General features: G+C 47.2%; 1 pseudogene; it reads left to right on the plus strand.

Moving 5' to 3' along the window:
• LOC119444421 (eIF-2-alpha kinase activator GCN1-like) overlaps positions 1-22,092 on the plus strand; it is a 152,488-nt pseudogene that overhangs the window by 116,879 nt on the left and 13,517 nt on the right.

Raw genomic sequence — 22,092 nt, forward strand, 5'->3', positions numbered from 1 at the left:
CGTTGCCACAGCAGGGAGGCGACCTGTTCCGCTGGATGGGCGATCCGTCTGTCTGGTTGACGAGGTACTGCACTACTTCCTTCGGAACATTCACGCTATCTATTTCCAATCCCGGACGAGCCCCACTTGTCAGGGAGGAAGCGTGCACACCGTTCTCGAACAAGTACAACCCTTTATTCACTCTGCTCGGCCCACGACTCCTTCTCCATCCTCACGATGTCGCTCCGTCCAGTGGCGCCATCTCCGGCTCCGTATCGGTGATGATGATGTCGCTCTGTCCGGTGGCGCCATCTCTCGGCCTTGCGGTGGTTGTCTCCGCCACACAGTCCTTACATGCCTATTTTCAATATCGGCGCCTATATGAACACTATTTAGCCTCAAGTTTCGCAGTTAGAGACCATTATTCATGTTACCGGGCAACATTGACTGTTCGGAACTCTATGGAGTTCAACCTAGTCCTTTAGTTCAACCAACTCCCGAAAACAACTGCTAGCAGCATTGAAATGGGACACGCCGGCCACCATACGCCGCCGCGCTGACATTGCGCGAGCGGTTGGCGAATGCGAAACCGCGGAGAGCCATCAGGGGAAAGGCGAGTGAAGAGCAAAGAAGAAAGAAAATTTTGATGTGCACGCGGCTTTTGTTTTGTTTGTAATTTACTTTTTAAGGTGCTCACCACCGTCGGGCGCTCCTTCTCAGCGTATGAGATCATTCTCAGTGACAAGAGGCACAATTTTGAATCCAAAATCTGGAGATACTGGTAGTTTTCTATTGTTTCCACAATCTTCACAGTGGTTCTTAGACCATGTTTCGCGTGCTCTCCAAACAGATTTCGTCAAACACGTGCACTTCAAATAAGTGGAAGTATGTGGCAGTGTTGCGACATCTTGCCTGTACAATTCGGATAATGTCATTGTATATGACAAAATTGCGTCCCAGTTTGTGTGGTCTGGTTCAATATACATGGCTATCATGTCGGAGAGCGTGCGATGAAAGCGCTCAGTTAGTCCGTTGGTTGAGGGTGGTAACTCGAGGTTGTCTTGTGGGTGGTGCCGGAGGCTGGAGCAATTCGGCTACGATTTGTGAAAGGAATGCCTTTCCACGGTCGCTCAGGATGACATGAGGAGCACCGTGACACAGGATTATTGCTTGAAGTATAAATGCAGCCACTTCAGCAGCCGACGCCGAAGTCACGCAAGCTGTTTCGGCGTAACGTGTCAAGTGGTCGACGGCTGTCACTATCCATTGATTGCCGGTGAGAGTCGTGGGAAGGGGACCATACAGGTCAATGCCAACGACTTCTAATGGTGCCGACGGATACGGGAGTGGTTGGAGTTCTCTGCATGAAACAGATGTTGGTAGCTTTCGAAGCTGGCAAATGGCGCAGGAAGCGACGTACCGCGCCACACTAGTGGATAAGCCAGGCCAGTAGAAGCGACCTTTGATGCGGTAGTATGTTTTCTGAAAACCAAGATGACCAGCAGTCATGTTGTCGTGATAGGCCTTAAGAACATTGGCGCGAGAGAGCGAGGCAGAACAGGCACCCAGCGTTGACCATCAGGGTGATAGATATGGCGGTACAGGGCGCAGTTGTCGAGCTTGAATTGCGTGAGCTGTCGACGAAGGCAAGCATTGGGCGGGCGTGAAGTTTCCTGAATGCGGTCTATGATGCGTCGACAGTAGGGGTCAGCGAGTTGGTGAGATATGAGGATCCATGGTCATCAGAAGGAATCTGGTCAATAGCGGTTAAGGACAACACATGCGGGAAGGACGGTCCGAAAGCTTGTCGCGGAAGGCAGGAGCGGAACCGTGGCATGGCGTCGTTGGAAGCGGGCAGCGAGAAAGCGCGTCTGCGTCCTGATGCTTTTTACCACACTTGTAGATAATAGTGAAGTCTGTTCTTGCAGACGGATAATCCAACGACCAAGGCGTCCGGTCAAGTTGCGTGGAAAGCCAACATAAGGCATGGTGGTCCTTAACGATGGTAAAATGGCAGCCGTGAAGATAGGGTCGAAATTTCTGTACCGACCAAACGACGCTAGGCACTCCTGCTCAGTGATGGTATAATTCTTCTCGGTGTTCGTCAGTACGCGGCTTGCGTAAGCGACGACCTCTCACGTGAAGACTCATCTCGCTGTAGGAGACTACCACTGATGCCATGACCGCTAGCGTCCGTATGCAGAGTGTGGGTGCGGTTTTTTAATCGAAATAGCGAAGTACTGGTTCAGAGTGAGGGCGTTTTTCAGATGGGTAAACGCTGATTCGCCGCGGGAGACACGCAAAGGCAATGCCAGAACGAGTAATTTGTGCAAGGTGCAGCTATTGAGGCGAATTCATGTATAAAGCGGCGAAATAAGAAGCGAGGCCAAGGAACTGCGCAAATCTTTGGCCCTTTCGGGGCGAGGGAAGTGAAGAACCGCTGAAACCAGATCGGGATCTGGACGAATGCTGTCCTTGCTCACAATGTGACCCAAGACCTTAATTGTCTTGCTGGCAAAACGGCACTTTTTCGTGCTCAGCTCTAGGCCAGCGTTGGCAAGGCACGTGAGAACTCAGCCAGGCGTTGCAGGCGTTGAGAGAAGGTGGAAGAGAAAACTACGACGTCATCCAGATAGCACAGGCAAGTCTTCCACTTCAGGCCACGCAGAACCGGTGTCAATCATGCGTTCGAATGTTGCGGGGTGCATTGCAGAGTCCGAATGGCATTACATTGAACTCATATAGCCCATCTGGTGTTGAAAACGCTGTTTTTTTCTTTATCATCCTCATGCATAGGTATTTGCCAGTAGCCCCGAACGCAAATCAAGACTCGAGAAGTACTCGGCATTCTGCAGTGAATCCAAGACATCGTCTATGCGAGGGCATAGGGTATACATCCTTATGCGTGATCTTATTGAGTGCCCGGTAATTGACGCAAAACCGCACACAGCCGTCTTTTTTCCGAACTAGAACGACGGGGATGACCAAGGGACTAGCGGAGGGGCGTATTATCTCCGTTGCAGCATGTCGTCGCGTTTTCTTCAATGACTTTCCGCTCGGCAAGAGAGACGCGATATGGTCGACGGCGAACAATGGACCCGCCATCTGTCTCTATCTGATGCGTGATGACGGAAGTCTGTCCCAATGAAGAGGCATGCGCGTCAAACGAAGCTTCATACTTTTTCAGCAAAGCAAGCAACTGTTGTGACTGTGAAGGGGTCAGGTCGGAACTGATGGCAGCTTCAAGGGTAGAGAAAGATGCGGAACGCCCAACAGAAGGAGCTTCAGAGGACGCCGCTTCAACAGAAACAACAGAGAGATGCTCGGATTTAGTGACGCAAGCCAACGTAGTGCCTTAGGGATCAGATGTTTTTCGGATGTCGGGTTGGTAGTGCAGACGAATGCGGAGCCATTTTTAAACCGGACCAGCCCTGACGCAAAGACTATCCCTCTTATGAGACAGTTCAAAGATGGTTGTACGAACACGTCACCATGTTCAATGACATCCGACGCGATTGCAACAATTCTCTGACGGCAAGGAAGTAGCTCGGTGTCTTCTGCAGCAAGCAAGCGAAGCGGTGAGTCATCTGTATGAAGTGAATGGGCGGTGTCGGTCATGTGGAGAACACATTTCCGACAGCAGATGGAAGCGGACGCCATAAAAAGAAAATCCCATCCTATATCAGCTGCTGGGTACACGAACTTAGCACTGCGAATTGTATGTAATGCAGAATGCCATCAATGTAGACACGAACAGTGCACATGGCGGCAGGTCGAATGGCGTTCCTTGAGCAGCGAGTAGCGTAGGTCCATCATGAGGAGTGGTGACTTTCCTGAGGCGCGAACACAAATCATGGAGAATAATTGACAAAACTAGCACCAGTGTCTATTAAAGCTTCCACGTGCACTCCTTCAACGAAAACAGATAGCATATTATGCGGACGCACTGGAGGAATTGCTTTCCTGTCGAGCAATGCAGCTTTTCCTCCAAAAGCTGCATAATTTAGTTTTCCGGGCGACGATCGGCGAATGGAGAAGCTGGTCGAAGTGGTGACGTAGAGCCACGAAGGGGTGACGGCGAGCGGCGTCTGGCTGGACGGTAGCTAGGAGCCGTCGCGGAGGTTGCAGGTGGCGATGGAGAGCAGTTGGAACGCGGAGCATAAGGACGGCGTTGGAAAGAGGCCCCAGCAGAAAAGTCGTCTCGTTCTTGGTGTCAAATCCGCGACGCTCGTCTTGCTGCCGCTTGTGACAGAAACGTGCGATGTGGCCACGATATCCACAGTAGTAACATATAGGTCGGGTTGGACGCCATGGTGGAAAGTAAGGTTGGTGAGGTGTGCTGGTAGACATCGAAGCCAAGTGCGTCTGCGTTGGTTTAAGAGGCATCGATGGCATGAGGGCTGTGGTAACTGCGGCTACCTGCGTGTACGTTGGTGGCGGCCTAGGGACTAGAGGGTCCGTATACGCAGTAACCGCCATAGACGCCAACTCCTCCTTGACAACGTCACGCAAAGTGGTATTGGGGCGTGGGCAGGAATGGGACCTGCCGAGAAGCCAAGAGACTGCAGCTCTTCTCGTACAGTAAAAGCTCGTTAATTCGGATTTCACGGGACCGAAAAAAATGTCCGAATTAACCGAACGTCGAATTATCGAGGGTAGTCAAGAAAACAATAAACAAATGCTTACTACGTCAACACGCTCTTATTTGCAGTATGAATCAGTAAATTCTGTTTCTATTTTGCATAAACGCAATGCGTAAACTGCAATTCTCGTCATCTCACGACTGATTAGAGCTCGCAGCGGCGAAGGTCTCGTGACTTCGTTCACATCGCGGCCGTGGCGCGCGTCTTCATCTGAGACGCGCTTTTCACTAGCGCGCGCACATCCCGTTTATTTTTTCACCAATGTCGCCGGGTCGCCGCCCATCGCGATGTAGACGGTGCGCCTCTTTCTCTTCACAACCGCAATATCTCTCTTCATCCTCGACAGCTTTGCACTGAGTAAAAACGAAACTATTGCTTGCCGCGACCACGGCCACTGTCAACGCGATCATGCACAGCGACCTTGCGGTTCTGAAGGCGCGCAGCCAACGCACGCAGAGTCAAACCGAAACTACCGTTTGCTGCAACTGCGGACGAAACCGCTGTCAATATCGACGCGATCATGCATGGCGACTACCTAGTTATGAAAAGCACGCGGCCGACGTGCGTACCGAGCCAAAACGAAACTACTGTTTGCTGCAACCGCGGCGGACGGAATCGCGGCCGCTATCGTGACGATCATGGATGGTGACTACGCAGTCATGAAGGCACGCGGCCAACGCGGTGCTATGTGCGGCGGTAAACGCAAGCTTTAAAGGCACAAATAGGCACGAAGCCTTCCGGCGTTGTTGTCATTCCAGTACGAATTTTAGTGATGACTATAGCGGAGCGAACTTCGTCGCTTCGTTTCGGTGGACGATAACGTTGTTTTGGCTCGGTCCATTCATGTTTCGGAGGGTGGCGTGGCTTAAGAGCTATGGGCGCGGACCATTCGTGTTCGGAGGGGCGGAAGGGCAACGGCGGGACACAGGCGCGCGAGGCTGGCGATGCGGAGAAGGATGGAAAACAACGCGCGGCGGCGTGGAATGGCTCATATTTCTTTTCTTTTTTTTTTTTTTTTTTTTTTCTTTTCAAGGATTTCGTCTTCCATTCTCTGTCGGCACGGACACTGAGTGAAAACGAAACTACTTTTTGCCGCAACCGCTGTGGATGAAACCGCGGCCGCTATCAACGCGATCACGGATGGCGACTACGCAGTTTTGAAGGCACGTGGCCAACGCGGTGCTATGCGCGCCGGCAAACGCAAGAATAAAAGCTTTAAAGGCTCAAATAGGCACGAAGCGTTCTGTGTTGCTGTCATTCCCGTACGATTTCCACTGATGGCTATGGCGATGCGAACTCCGTCGCTTTGTTTCGGTGGACGCTAACGCCGTTATGGTTGAGTTCACTCTAGTTAAGGGTCGTTTGCGTCGCATATTTGCGGCGCTCCGCACTCGCCGAGCACCGAGAGTTGTCTGAATTAACCGATGTGCGGCCAAATACGTCCGAATTAACGAGAGTTTCATTGCATTAAATAATGAAAATGCCTGCCGGGACCAAAGGACGTGTTCGAATTAACCGATTTTCCGAATTAACCAGGGTCGAATTAACGAGCTTTTACTGTATGATTGCGTAGACCATTGCGTGCAACGAGGGATCTGCGGTAGGGTTGTTGTCAGGGGTGTCCGGGGGTGGCAATCGGACAGATTCGAGTTCGTCGAGGCGCTGGCACGTAGCTACAATGTCAGCGACGGTAGCCGGGTCCTTGATGGCCAACGCATTGAAGGCGAGAGGCCCAATGCCTTTGAGTACGTGGCGTACTCTGTCTGATTTGGCCATGGAAGCGTTGACGCGCCGATAGAGAGCGAGGACATCCTCTATATACGAGGTATATGACTCGCCGAGTTGTTGTTTGCGAGTGTCGAGTGCCTTCTTCGAGATGGCAGAACGAACGGCCGGAGTACCAAAAACTTGTCGGAGCTGCTGTTTGAAACTACTCAAGTAGGTGAGGTCGATCTCGTGGTTGAAAAACCAAGTCTTCGCTACGCCCGTGAGATAGAAGGAGACATGGCGTAGCTTCGTCACCTCGTCCCAGTGGTTAGCAGAACTCACCCGGTCGTAGTTCTCAAGCCAATCCTCCACATGTTCACCACGAAAGCCAGCAAACAGATGGGGGTCGCGCTGGGGCTCACTGACGAACCAAGATGGAGAGGCTGCGGCAGGCGGAGCCGAGATTGTAGATGTAGAAGTGCCAGAGTGCTCGTCCTGCGGCATGTTGGCGGACAGCTGGCACAAACGGCGACCTGAGCGAAGCTCCAGGAGGTAGAGCGGGCGAGCAGAGGACGGAGGACCGAGTCCACCACTTGCGACGTAGCGTTAACACGACCTTTAATGCGCCACGAAGGCGTGGCGAACCGATCACGCTCAAGGCACAGATCAGTCTCAAGATGAGTCCCCACAAGCGATGAAGACGAAGAAGCCGATATGATGATGAACATGTGCAGCCAACGAAGAAGTGACTGAGAAATGCCCACACTAACGCTTTTTTTATCAGTATTCCCAGCTTTCAAGTATTCTTTTTCATGCCTGTTTCACCATATGCGACGCTCGAGTACAGTGGCCATTGAACATGAATATGAGCAGTGTGCTTATTGAATTAGGCCAATTGAGTGTCATTAGTTCAGCAGTTTTATGGGACAATTGCACGGCTATGTTTAACTGTTGGCACCTTTGTGCCATCGTAGACAATAACATTTCTTGTTTTCCTATCGTAGATATAGGCCGCGCACGTCTTCGTTTGAAATTATTTGCATCTATGTAAAAATTTATTGTGCCTATATTTACGACATTGGAGGACTAAAACCTTGTTTTGCCCGCCTATTTTTGGCACCTAAAATGTGCTTTTTTAATGCCTAAAGATCCGGCCTCTAGTCATCATAGACAAGAGCTCAGCAGCACAGGAAAAGTAAGCTCTCATAGTTTTTTAAGAGTTTGCTGTGCCCAAACAAAGCATTAGGGACAACCAATATAGGCTTCGTGCTTGCATACGTGGGTGCATACGTGGGCAAACGTCTCACACTTCTGAGCGTTAGCTTGCTCATTTGTTGACCTTCAAGGTGTTGGCTTGTAATTTCCAACTTCTCAACTGACCAACTGCTTTTACTGCACAATACAGTAAACTCATGGAAACAGAGTTTGAAAGCATTGCATTCAGCGCTAACTTTATTCAATTCGAGATTTGGCTATACAAATTGTTGAATATTCGTTCCTGTTCGAATATAATGGGTAACAACACATATTGTTGTCTACCAGGAGAAGGAGTGAATGATGCAAGTGGTGACTGTACCAAATGATTTTTCTGCAGGAAAGCCACAGTTGTGGCTCACAGCACCAGTTTGAAGTGTTCTTTGTAACAGTATGGCACTTTAAAAAAAAAAATGTTCTATAGATCTGGGCGCAATTTCAGTAGATAGAGTAGTAAAATCGTAAGTGCACAGAAATATGATCATTATATCTGGGATCATTATAAGTGGGTTCAACTCTAGATGTATGTGCTCTACGAAACCTTTATATTTCTGTTTTGAAATTCAAGAGTATTTGGTATTCGATTCAATATTCTAACGCCGTTTTAGTCTAGCATTTGTATTTGATTTCATTTGAATATTTAACTGTTTCAACAACCCTACCTGTGTGATGTGGGGTCAATGCCTACCCTGCAGGAGCTGGAACATTGCCAAGCTGTGGTGCTGTCGGTGGTGGACGAGGCCGGAGTGCAGACGGTGGTGGAGCAGCTGCTCGCGGGTGCCCGACAGCCCAGCCAGCGGCGTGCGGCCGTGGCATTGCTGTGCGCGTTCTGCGCCCATTCCAGGGCACCCCTCACTCCGCACGTGCCTCAGCTGCTTAGGGAGCTGCTGCGTCTATTCACCGACACAGACCGCCACGTGCTGCAGCTTGCCGGGGAGGCCCTTGCTGCTGTCACCAAGGTAAACTACAAGGCATACTGGGCTTGCTTTGGGTCTACTCTGGCCAAGCTCTGGCTTCATCTTGCTCGGTCCCGAACCTATGCATTATTGTAGACGCTGATCACATATGACATCATTCCCCCAGTGTCGTTAGGAAGTGTCTGAGTGTTAAACTGCCAATTTGTCACTGCCACTGTGCTGCCACATATCAGCAGCAAAGTGACACCGATGGCTTTTCATTCACCATCGCACATCATCCAAACGTGCGCATGGCATACTGCTTTGAAACTGTTACCTGTGCGCCAAGGCTTTTTATGCAGTGTAACCGAGAAATCAAATTACACTCAAACCTTAATTCGGCCCTTGTTAATTTGGAAAATTGGATAATTGGCACTCCTCCTCTTGTCCCAGTTGGCATATGTATTATTTAAAGGGTCCCTGAAACGGTCTGAACCAATTTTGTAGACTCGTAGGGTACAGCACAGTAAAACATAAGGCCACAATTTAACTCTTTCCTTACCACGGCACTAGGCATCGATCACTGGTGACCGAAGTTTTTGAGCGTCTATTTTAATATATAATAGCGTCTTGATGCAAAGTTGTCGTGGATGAAGAGCACCGTTTACATCGCGATGGACGTACGATCTGTTGGCGACCAGCTCACTGACGAAAAAATAATTGGGATGTGCGTGCAGTAGTGAAAAGTGTATCTAAGATGAAGGCGCGCGCCAGGGAAGCGCTGCGAAGGAAGTCGCGAGGTATTCGCCACTGCGAGAGCCAATCAGTCAAGAAATGAGAATTGCACCTTCTGCAGTGATTTTGCGCAAAATACCGTAGAAACAGGATTTGCTCATTCATTTACTAAATAAAAGCTTGTTGATATAGTAAGCACTTTGTTTCGGCTTCAGATGCAAAAAAAAAAAAAAGAAGACATCAAGAAGAGCTAGTGTGTCATGCACTCCATTGCCTCGGACCGCCGCATTCTCCTGTAATGTGTGGTCTCCTTGCAACATTGCAGACCCTGGACACGAACCAGCAGATTGAGTACGTGATGGATGTGCGGCAGGCGATCCGTTTTGCGGCTAGCGACCTGAAGGGCCAGGAGTACCTGCCGGGCTTCTGCCAGGAGAAGGGCATCTCGCCCATTCTGCCCATCTTCCGTGAGGCCATCCTCATCGGGGTGCCCGAACTCAAGGAACAAGCGGCACAGGGGCTTGGCGAGGTGACGACTTGTCTTCCACATGCTTGACTTGTCTTCTGCAGCAACTGCTGCATCAGTTGCAGTTTGTGACCAATGAAGTGTTCCCAATTCCTGTTGACTTGTCATTGTTAGTTTTCAGTGCTTTTAGGGGGTCTTTAGGGAAGGAATTAACCAATATGTCATTTTTATTGAACCTCTTCTTCTGAAAGGGCTTTGTGCATTTGGATAAACAGTCCCATTCTTCAGGAAAGTCCACAGGACAGTCTAAAGACAAGCCCGATGCTTGCATAGGGGCACAGTGCAGACAAGACGACGAGACCAGTTTTCTTTTTTTTTTTTTTTTTACTATTTGCTAATTTGGACAGTAATCTTTGCTCACTAACTTTTGAAGACTTGCCCGTGTGACCTTGCCCGTAAGTTAAATTTTTGCTTGTGAAGTTTGTAGCTGCTACTGCTTTCTCTTTTTTTCTGCACTGAAAGTGAAAGCACAGCCACACCTGTGTTATGTCATGCTTGGTAGCTTGTCTGTGCAGGTCAGTCATCAGCCAATTTTCGAGGCCCACATGTTTATTCACCTTTATTTCACATCACCGTCATGTACCGTGGGCATAAATTAAAAATAAGAACAGGAAGAGAACTAATTGCAATGCCTGCTGTGCGTAATTACGTGGGAATGCAACATGCAAAGCCGTGTAGACAGCTTCTGAACAGGTTATGGTTCCTAATATAACATATAAGAGCCTGAATTAAGCCGCTGATTCAAATCCAGGCAAAGATAGAAATGCAATAATGCATTTGAGTTTTCAACTTGTTCGCATTTGAATTAATGCTGATAAATATATTGCAGAGCTAGAGTATAATGGCTACTCAAACGATGAAACTGAATGTTAATTTGTTTTACTGTTTGCTCAGAAAGAGCAAGCATTAAAACAAAATTGCATTCAGTTTCGTTGTCTTGTGCAATGTACATGCATGCGCAAAAATATTGCAACTTTAAAAAAAATACTGTTTTTCATGTCGATGGATTGTGCAGAAGATAGTTAGCTTCAGCTCACTGTTCCTAGACCTGTTTAATATCTTTGAATATTTCTGACTACTGCCATCTTTCTAAACAGGAGACGTTATTACAACTTGTGTGTGTGAGCATTTTCTGCCCCCGTGAATCACATGAACGGTGTAGTACTATGAAAGACAAATGTTTGCAAACCCTGCAGCATCAACTGTGCAATACCTGGCAACCCAGTACTCCGAGTACAATAAAGTGCATGGCATGTCCATTTCATGCTTCACCGATATGGTTATCTTGAGAACTAATGCGTAACAGCTTTTCATTCCCATGTCTCAATGGTTCAACATTAGTTTGCTCAAATTCATGAAAATGAAAAACAGCATCAGATTAAATGGGTGTCACGTGTTGCAAAGTGCACAAATTTCCTGGCTCAACATGACAATGCGTAAAAGCAGGCTGCAATGCATTGCGACAATTGAGTGGCCATCTGAACAAGCATGTGATGGATTGATTGCGAAACGAGTGTTGGTCTGTTAATGGACCTAGCAATACTGTTTAGGCAATGCTCGTGTGGTCTGCAAACTTCTGTCTCCGATAGTACTATCTGCACTGTTTGATGGATGATTCAAAGGAACTGACAACCAATTTTTATGGGGCCCTCTTTTTTTTTTTTTTTTTTTCGTGCAATGGAAAGCTTACCACTTAGAGTGTCAAATCATGCTGTGGTAACGCGTAAAATGCCGTGGAACATTTTTTTTTTATCCAAATTTTTCAATCTGCAGTGACGATGTAGTCATTGACTGGAAGCATGCTGGAAACAATGATTGGTGAGCACAATAGCGATTATACGCCGGCATTGGTGGGAGGCAGACGACAAGTGCGGTCGTGGCCGTTTTTCCCTCCAACCCATGTCGCACCTGTCCTTTGTCTCCGTCTTCCTTTGCGTCCTGTTCAAAGTTTGCGTTTTCTTTTATTTCAGTAATAATGAACCAACTGGCCCAGCAACGTGTTCTGTTAAGGTGCTTGATAGTGTGGACTTTTTTTAATTTGTAAAGTGCAAAAGCCTAATAATATACAAACTGCACTTTTAAGCAATAAGTGTGCAGTACTTAATAAGAGCCAACTTACCTACAGTAGTCTCATATAGTACATCGGAAGTACCAAGTCACGCCACTTGCTGGTTTTTGAGACTTTCTTTGCAAACTTATAATTATAATTCCTACTTAAATCGCAAACTGCGTGCTGGATTCTGTCACTACAAATCGTGGTCATTTCGTTTCCGTCAACGTGTCGCAGCACATTTGTTGGCCACTTGTCAGTCCCTTCAACGAAGTCTCTCTCTTTCAGGTGATCCGGCTAACAGATGCCGCCTCCTTGCGGCAGTCGGTCATCAGCATCACGGGGCCGCTCATTCGTATCCTAGGCGACCGATTCAGCTTCAGCGTCAAAGTGGCTGTGCTTGAGACGCTTGCTCTATTACTCGCAAAGGTTAGTCACTTGGCCCTCCCAAAAGCTTCGGCGAGGTCTCTGGTGTTTGATGATGCTTCACTCTCGAGGGTGTGTGAAACACCACAAAAAAAAAAAAAAAAAAAAAGAAATAACTTTTGATACTTGTTCGCACCATTTATCTGGAGTACTGTCATATTGTTACCATGTGTCTTGTGCTATTGAAATAACCTCCTTCAGGGCTCGTGGCAAACTGAATGAGGGGGCTTGAGAACATGTCCTCCTTTGGCTGTTGCGCATGGCAGAGGTAATTACGGTATTGATAATGGGCTGGGGCTCTCAGTTCATAAGCAAAACATTGATAGTGGCAGCATTGACATTCTGGCATTGAAAAGTGAACATGATAAAGAAGGTGATTGGTGGGATCTGGGTGTAAAAAACTGTGCGATCATGTAGGATTTGAGATTGTACAATGTTATAAATTAAACCTCGTTATTACAATGCTTACCTAACTCTTTTCCTATCGTGAGGAAAATGGCTGGTTTTTGTCGGTTACACTGGATCTCTTTTGCTGAAGAAACTGTTGCATCAAACATTTAATGCAATACATGAAAGCAAAGCAGAATCAATCCATTTTTCAGGCATAAAGCATTTATTAACGAAATTTATGTCATAAAAAATATGTGAATTCCCAGAAACAAGATTTTAGAATAAAATTGAACAAAACTGCAATCAAAATTTTCTATCGTCATTATATATTTGGTTCATGGGCCAGTAAGAGTGCCACGCAGGAGTCCAAATAATTTAGCATGCCTGAACTATTGGTGTCCGAATAATCAGCTGGTGTCAGTTGTGAACCAGCCAGTTGCAGAGCAGAGGCTCCAGCTTAACGATAAAAAAAGAGACCACTGAAAAGCGCCTGGTGTCATCTAAAACAATGCTTGAGCGTCACCAGGGGCTTATCAAAGATAGCCTGGCTCAGAAGAGCATTGATGGCATTGAGTCTGGCCAGGTGTTTCTGGCTGATGCTATCTCTAGGCTTAAAACAAGGCTAAGCTGGCAGTCTCTAATAAAAATTCAAAACATGTAAATGGCAACTTCTGAGCAGCCTCACACAATCTGAAATAAACTAATCGCTGCAGGCTGTGTGAATGGGTTTGTGTTTTATTTCTTGTATTTAGAGGCAGAGTAACATTGTTTTACAGCACGTAAATACTTTATGGAATAGCGCTTGTCTATTTTAAGTGCTCGAAAGTGTCTAGGACGTGTCCAACAGTTGACTTTTTTTTATTTTGCTCCAAAGTGTTCTGAAATCTGTATTTAGGTGCATCAAACTGCTCCAAAATGAACATTAGCTTCTCTAAAAATTGCTCCAAATCTCAGTTCGTCAGTGCCACCACTGTCTACATCTTTATTCCTAAATACCACCCGCCGTGGTTGCTTAGTGGCTATGGTGTTGGACTGCTAAGCACTAGGTCATGGGATCGAGTCCCGGCCACGGTGGCCGTATTTCGATGGGGGCGAAATGCGAAAACACCCGTGTTCTTAGATTTACGTGCACGTTAAAGAACTCCAGGGGGTCGAAATTTTCCGGAGTCCCCCACTACAGCATGCCTCATAATCAGATCGTGGTTTTGGCACGTAAAATCCCATAATTCTTTATTCTTATATACCGAAGTTACCGATTGCTGGCTACAGTCTTAGTATATAATGCTAGTAGACTACCGTGCATGTGCAGCACCATGTTTTCTTGCATAAAATTTGTAAGCATTAAACTTCGTGAGAAGTGTTCTGATACCGTATTTATTCAAATATAAGGTGAGGTGTTTTTTTTTTTTTTTTTTTTTCTCCTGGAATCTTCAGCCTCAGTCATATACGCGAAATTTGCCTTCAGGTGTGGCTTCACAGCAGCGTGAATGTCACCGTGTAGTGTGGCTTCACGGCAGCATGAGTTTCACCTCATAGTGTGGCTTCACAGCAGCGCACACCACAATGCCATGAAGCCACACTATAAGGCAGTATTTTTTTTTTCTTGTGTCCTGCAACTTGCACCCTCACCTTATAATCGTGACCACCTTTTAATGGAATAAATACGGTATTTGATATTTGGTTTTTTCTTCTCTATTCAATTTGGTATTCGGTTTGAAATATACTACAGCCGACTCTCATAAATTCGACCCTTACAGGAACAACGAAATTGATCACATTATCCAGCGGGTTGAATTAATTTAAACGTGATGCAGAAAAAACGTCAAAACACACTGCTGATTCATTTTGCAGTATTTGTCCTATTTTAACATGTGCCCGAATCAAATGTACGGCCACTTTCTATGTGTCTGAAGTAGAAAACTAACATAGAAATGACAACAAAGCTCCTAAACAAAGTAGAAATCTAATGCGCTCGCATTGGTTTAGCAAGAAAAATGGGCAGGGGTCTAATATATGTTGCACCGGTTTCATTAAGTCAGCATCACCGTACATTTTTCTTTTTTCTCTTTAAGTCAGCTTTGCTGAAATACATCTGCGTTATGCGGTAAAGGCATACGAACGCCACGAGGGCATCTTTGGTTCCGTGTTCGATTGCACCATTTAGGCTATTTTCAACCCAATTTTCTTGTATGACAAAAAAAAAAAAAAGGGCGCGCGTCAGAATCAGCTAAATACCGTAATCGGACATTGTGAGCTACAGTTATTGCTTGGAAATCCTGCTAGGGCAGGCCAAAAATGGGCGTTTTCGATGCGAGAGACAGTCGCTGCACAGAGACAGTCGCTGCCACTAAAGGGGTGGCTCTTGGGGTCACCACGGGGGTCAGGAACGTGTATGCTGACTGCTCAAGTTCGAATTATCTGGCAAAGGCCAATTCTAGGATCGAAATAACTACAGTTCGGGCCCATAGAAATGCATGGGCGACAGCTGGGACCTTCGGTCAGGATCGAATTAACGGAAGTCTAGTATGTTCAGTATTCGTACAACCCTAGTTAAATGTAAAACCCCAGGAAGAAGAAATGTATGGCTTGTTTCTTACTTAGTGAAATCATTCAGTAATAAAACGTATTTTGAGAAAGGCAGTTTTTCCACATTACATAAGTCTTGAATAGTATTGTATCAATGCGAGACAGCAAAATAAATGTTACAAAATAATATGCATGATGATGATGATAAATAAACTTGATTGTACAAAGAGTGGTGCGGTTAATCTTGTGTAGAGCCCCTCTGGCCGCAGCGAAATAATATGCATGACTGTCCACACTCGGCAATAAGTGACTGGATGAGCAGATGCGTGTAACTTGTTCATGGCTAAAAACAAAGCAAAGTGACCTGCACATATGGGATTTGTCCTTGGTATACTGGTACAAAGTGTTAGAATGAGTACAGCTTGGACTTGTGGGTTACACGTTAAAGAACTGTGAGAGAGCAGCCATTGGATTCTTCTCGTGGTGCGCATGCTGCTTGTGTGTGGTGGTGTTTCACACCCTCGTGGCAAGTTTCACTGTCAGGTTGTCGACTTGGCAAGCTGTGCTTCAAGGGAGGACTTGATGGCCAATGCAGGTTGGGGTGCAGCTGAAACCATTCCTGCCTCAGCTGCAAACCACCTTCTTGAAAGCACTCAATGACGGCAACCGGCAGGTGAGGCTAAAGGCCTCGGTAGCGCTGAGTCACCTCATTGTCATTCACACACGCTGCGATCCAGTCTTCCAGGAGTTGCACAACTCGGTCAAGAACCAGGATGATCCCACTGTCAGGTGAGTGCTAGTGGTGCCTAATGTCAGCCATTATGCAGTCCAGATCGCTTATAAAAAGGATGCGGGAGTTGCGAAAAACTGCGCTCTTAGCAGTACCACATTATAACCAAAAAACTAAAGTTTTTAGGCTTTTAACTCTTTCCGTACCACGCCTATTTGGCATCATTAGCCCGCTATTGATGGCTTGAAACACCACTTTCAAGACCTTCTGCGCCGCTCACGGACACACTGCACTGTCAAACGGAAAGTAGGCGAACTAGATTTTAGTTTTCTAAGCACTTCGCTTTTTTTCCTGCCAGGCAGTAATTTTTGAACGTGCTATAGACCTTTTCATCGGGCGAGGAGAAAAGGGCACGCGGTCATCCTTTCCTCCTCTCTGGCTTGGGCGAGCCGGCGCGGCGCGGCTTGAATGTGTTGCCGGTCGCACGCTGCGGAACGATTTGGAGGTGTTTTAGCTAGTTCTGAGTGCAATTTACAGGATGTCAGTTCTTACGAGGTTGTCGAACAACCACTGTGTAGCCTTTAGGTGCAGCAGTAGCTACAGTATCTGGAAATTTCTCTTGGATGTGCAAGAATGCGACGCGCATCATTAGCCACGGTGTGTGTATGTGTTGTGAACTATGTTGGATGTATCGGTTTTCACTCAACGAAGAGTTGTAAAACATTTCCATCAGCCACCGGCATCGTTCTCACGCATCTTAAGTCTAGAAGACTTAAAATCACTATCTCTACGTTATCTTCCTACAGGAGGCCGAAGGCTTTGCTCAACACAGCGAGCACTCCGGTTGGCAAACCAACATGACATACACAAGCATCATCCTTCGATTGGAACTTCCATTTTGCTCTGTAAGGCATAATATACAAAGGGGATCACATGAGAATCCCACAGCTTTTGTAAGGACACAATTTCCGTAGGATGGGTGAATGCGTCGTAGATGACTGAATTTACGAGACTGAAAAAAAAAATCAGAAAAAAAGTTTATATGTCCGCCTTTTGCGGCCAAATAAACCAGAATAGGGGATAACGGCGCAATAAGACTTCGCGTGGTCGTGCCGCATGCTTGGACCATGCGCTATATAGAACAGATCTATAACACAGCATTTAGTTCTGTCTCGGAAGCTCGCGCAGTCTTTAGCTGCTCGTTCGACCACTAGAAAAGTGTGATTCACACTGTATGGTATGCGGTTATTATTAACCAAACTATTTTATTTGTGGACGGAAACCTTGCCCAACAAACAAGGCAGTCGCGCAGTGTATCCACAGATAGCAACTTGAACGCTTGTCGAAGTAAACAGTACAACTTATTCGCCAGCAGAACGGTACCCACGCTGTTAGGATCGTCAACTGTTTCGTAACTACTTGTTGCAGCTAAACCAGAGCTTATAATTACAGTGCTGAGAATGTTGCAGTATGATAATACTCGTGAAACGAATTTTACGAAATACCTAACTGATATCCGAGGCTGATTGTAAGCTCAAACAAACGCGCACACCTCGCTCTAGGTGCTCCGTCCGCCCTAACGCCAGCAGAAACTCCAGCCGCTTAATTACTTCAGACTTAAATTCCTTCACTACGCCTCACAGCACCCTACCTCATGTAGAAGACGCCATTTCATGCTAAATAGAATGCGCGAGTGCGAAAAAATCTACTAGAAACTGCCGCCGAGCGTATACCATAGCATACAACACGGGCGTTCGCCCAAGCCAGCATGCCAACTGCCCATAGATGGCGCCATTGCCTACGAAATGGCGGCGCCCATGAAAAAACGGTCTATAGAAGTTTCGGCATTGTCAAAGTAGAAAGCAAAAATAGCTGCCTCCGAGAGCGGCAAGCGCGCTTCGAGAGATCGCAGATTTTGTGATTTTGCTGCGTCTGCAGTTGATTTTATCGATGGATCAAGCAGCAGCGAGTCTGAGGATGCTGCTTTTTCGTCGGACTTTGACTCTCGGAGCGACGACAACACAAACCATCCTGGAACATCAGTGGCCACGGCCCGGCCCGCCCAACTGTAGTGCTTGCAGTTATATTTTTGTAGCGGAGTACCTGTTCCATGAAAAATTTAGATTTTTTCAGAGATGGTGCCTATTCGATGGCATTACATTTTGTATATCTCATAATTTTCATAACATTTTTTTCTCAGTAGATACAAGCGTCTCTTTACGAACTTTGTTCCATTTTATCCCACCATCTTGATTTTGGCAGTTTACCGTATTTACTTGCATAATGAACGCTTTTTTTTTTCCCCGAAAAATATGCAAAGTTGGGGGGTGCGTTTATTATGCAGGGTAAAATTTTGAGAGATTTTTTTTCCGCCGCCACTTCAAATAAGTTGCAGTTCTGCCCAAAAGGCGAACCATTTATTGCAATCGTAAATGCGTAGACAGCTATACGAAGTAAGGATAGTAGTTTTTGTAAACTTGCAAACATTCACTAACTATGCAAATTAACAAGCATGGTATCAGCGCGCACAGGCAAACGTGAACACATCCCACTCGATGACCGTGGACACTCGCTGTCAAAATGCTGGCGTGAGGAAGCACGGCAGCAATGGCGAGCGAAGTGACCTTTGTATCGTGTATTGCTTCAACGCAAACTTAGCAGCGAGAACGAAAGCACACACAAAGGTATAAGCCGCCGTCGCACCTAGACTCAGCCCCCGACGCAGATAGCTTTCAAGATAGGGCGTGCACGGCCACACAATGTGCAGTTCTACTGTATAGAGAATTTTGGTGCATTGAAGTTCCTTATATTGTGGTTGAACTGTACTATAAACCCCGTTCTTTCAGTCATCTGTTGCCCTTTCTTCTAATTTAGGATTTGCTTATTCTTAACCTTTAACATCTTTGCTGAGGGCATCAAGTCGTCAACGACCACTTATTTCAATACACGACGCGTTTTACATGCCTGGTCGGCGCAGAGAGACGATGCTGTACGCGCTGCACCGTGTGGTGGCAGCAGCGGGCCACAAGATGTCGGACCTGATGCGGCGGAGTGTGACGGCCAGCGTGAGCAGCTACCTGAGCAGCTCCGAGGATGGCTGCCGCACGGCTGCTGCCGGGTGCCTGGGCTCTCTTTGCCGGTGGCTGCCACCGGATGAGCTGGCCGTCTTCGCCCGAGAACACCTACTAAGTGAGTCGTCCCCCGATGCTCTGTTCTTCTACCATTGTTTCTCGAGCGAATTCCTCTCTAGTACGTGTCTCAGAAATGTAGCCTCAGTCGTTCACTCGCATTATCATCTGGTTCTTCTCAAATTGCTTGTCCCAAAGGCCCACTTTTGTCGGCCACTTTCGTCCACACGTTTAGATAGACTGCCCATTAATATTGTCACTTTTTACATAATCGCTTCCCTATTTGTACTCCGCAGCTCCACAAAAGTTTGACGGCATGGGAATATTGGTGCAATTACGTAAAAAGGTGTCTTCACAGATTATTTGCATGCTGTGTTTACAGACCATTTGCATGCTTTTCCCACGAAATCGTCTTGTTTGTTGACAGTCAGCCGTATCTACAGCACTACACCCCACTCCTCCGTAACATCATGAACCTGTGAAGCTACAATTTGATAAGCTGAACAGTTCAGAGATTCTTATTTAGTTTCTTAGACTTGGTGCACTGTAGTTTCAAGCTCTACCTCTGGCATGACGAGCAGTTTTCTGAAATTCGCTCATCTTGAAAGGAGTCTACTGTAATTGTTGATCTAGTGAATTGATATAAGGAATCGCTGGTCAATAACTCGAAATCGTGGCCTGTTTGAATAGTCAATAGCCTTGTTTTACAGCTGCTTCGTGATAGATTGTTCCAAAGCCCGAGTCATAGATTGATATAATCGTAAAGCTTTTTGTGCATGGCAGTGTGATTTAGCTTTGTGAGCTTCTGACAGCATGCGTGATATTGTGAGGGCTCAGGAGCCTGGTTCTCTGAGCTGTGCAATGATGTTGTCGTCAAGCTGTGTCATCTTAATGAAATGCATTTGTATTGGGAGTGTGTGAATAGTCAGCTTTCTGGCTGACACATTCTTTGAGTTGTGGGTTCTTGGTGTCTCACAGGAGACCAACCACCGCGGGTTCGAGCTTAGCGAGCCACAGGGCCGCGTCAGCCGTCGCCTCCAGCACCGCTCGCGCGCGAGCTCAGAGGCCGCAAGGGGCTACCAAGCGACGCACGCAAAAACACAGTAAAGCCCTGAGTTGACGGAAACCGTTTACTGAAACCGTCGGCACCAGCACTGCACAAACGCCCGCACGGAGGGGAGCCAAAGGGGTCCCGCACCAGGGCGAAAATACAATAACAGGCGCCTATAGCACGTCGCGGCGAGAGCACAGGCTCAAGCTGGGACACGCCGCTAGGAAAAGTCCCGGCGGCTATGCTACTTGCTCTGGCGATAACCAATGGGTCAACTCGCGAGAGCACGGGCAATATCCTTCGGCTTAGGCTTTCGGCAAGTGCGGCTCGGCGGGGTACGACCTCGCGCGAGCACTAATGGCACCGCTCGTCGGCTTAGCGTCGGGAAAGGATCAGCACAAAGTACGCGCTCCCCGCACGGGCAAAGGCACCGTGCGCGAGCTCAGTCCTAGTCACAAAGGTGTCGGCGGACGAGAGGAAAGCATGAACGTACCGTGCGCTGGTCCCGGAGAGAAGTCCACGCTTTCCCGCTAGCGGCCGACAACCGGCCGCGTCGTGACGTCAGCGCTCCGCCCCCACCGCCAACCGCCGCGTGCGCAGCGCCACCGCGGGAACCGGTTAGGCGGCGCGGGCGGAGAAGGAGGCCAGCGGGGAACGATGGCGAGGGATGGCAGAGCAGGCGAAGCGCGCGCGATCATGCCGGCGCAACCCTCAATCCCCACAGAGTGTCCTGAAGACAGTCGAAGCTCGCTATAACAAATAGGACAAATGTTGCTGCAGGCGATGACCCTAGCGAGGACTGGACATTAAGGCATGGTTGCAGCGTGACGCTCTCGGTGGCGCTGAAGCAAGCTCCCGAGCGCATCCTCACGGACGACTGGAGAGAACGAGTGTTCAAGACACTGATCAAGTACATGACTGCCGACCGGGTGAGTAGTCAACAGTATCAGGGATACCTTATACAGTATTCAATACTTCCATAATTCGACTCTGATTAATTCTATTTTTCGGTTAATTTGTCAAAAGATCCCCGCTGGCACCCATGCATTTCTGTGGGACAAACTTTCATTATTTCGATCTTGAAATTAGTGTTCGCTGTGAAATTCGGCCCCAGTGCTGACCGCAGTGGTGACTCTAATAGTGGCAGAGTCCGTCTTGGGTTAGGGTACAGACAATGTGTCACACATATTGTCTCCCGTCAAAAACGGCTATTTTCGGCCTGACCCAGAAAGATTTTAAAGCGAGAACAATAGCTCGCAATGAATTATTGCAATGTTTACCCAATTCTACTACACCTTTTTTTTTTTTTTTCTCAGAAAGTTGACCCAGAAGTTGTTCGGGGGGGTGTAATCTGTTCACCATAGCCACTACGATCAGAGCCAGTCTAGCCAGTGTCATCGCCACTGCCATCACAAGATGGCAACCATGGATGGTGACAGACCGAGTTTTTTCATAGCACGACGGCAACCATGCGCTGCTTTTAGTCTGATTATGAAAACACATTCAAACAATAAGTTATTCTACGTGTTCAGCTAGCCGTAACAAAAGTCGTGTCACATACGTGTTCCTGGCATTTCGAAGAATCGCATGCATCGCAGGATGAAGTAGCGAAGTGGTTAGTCTAGGCGTGCGCCATCATTCCCTCTTCGACTGTTGCAGAATCGTTTGATAAATGCAGAATATCAAAAGCACTTTGGACTGTACAAAGGACGACACGTTGCTGTTCTTCATAAACAGCGATAGAGTGCTGTCTGAGGAGATGACGATGAATAATAATTAATTTATATTCTGCGAAGTTAAAGTTTGCCGGTCTTGTCTTTTTCTTATTGCCAGAGTCGAAGGCATGCTGTGTGTTTCTTGCTTTAAAAAAATCGGATGCGCGTTCTCTTTCTACTTTGTTTAGGACCTTTAATGTCGTTTTTAATTATTAGCATTCCACTCCGAACCCGTAAAATGTGGGTGCGCTTTCGATGTGGGGACATGTTTAGTCGCGGCGAATACAATTGGCTTCCGCTAATTTGGCCCTGAAGGGACTAACAAAATTGATCAAA

Source organism: Dermacentor silvarum, chromosome 3 (assembly GCF_013339745.2).
Source record: "Dermacentor silvarum isolate Dsil-2018 chromosome 3, BIME_Dsil_1.4, whole genome shotgun sequence".
Lineage (NCBI taxonomy): Eukaryota > Metazoa > Arthropoda > Arachnida > Ixodida > Ixodidae > Dermacentor > Dermacentor silvarum.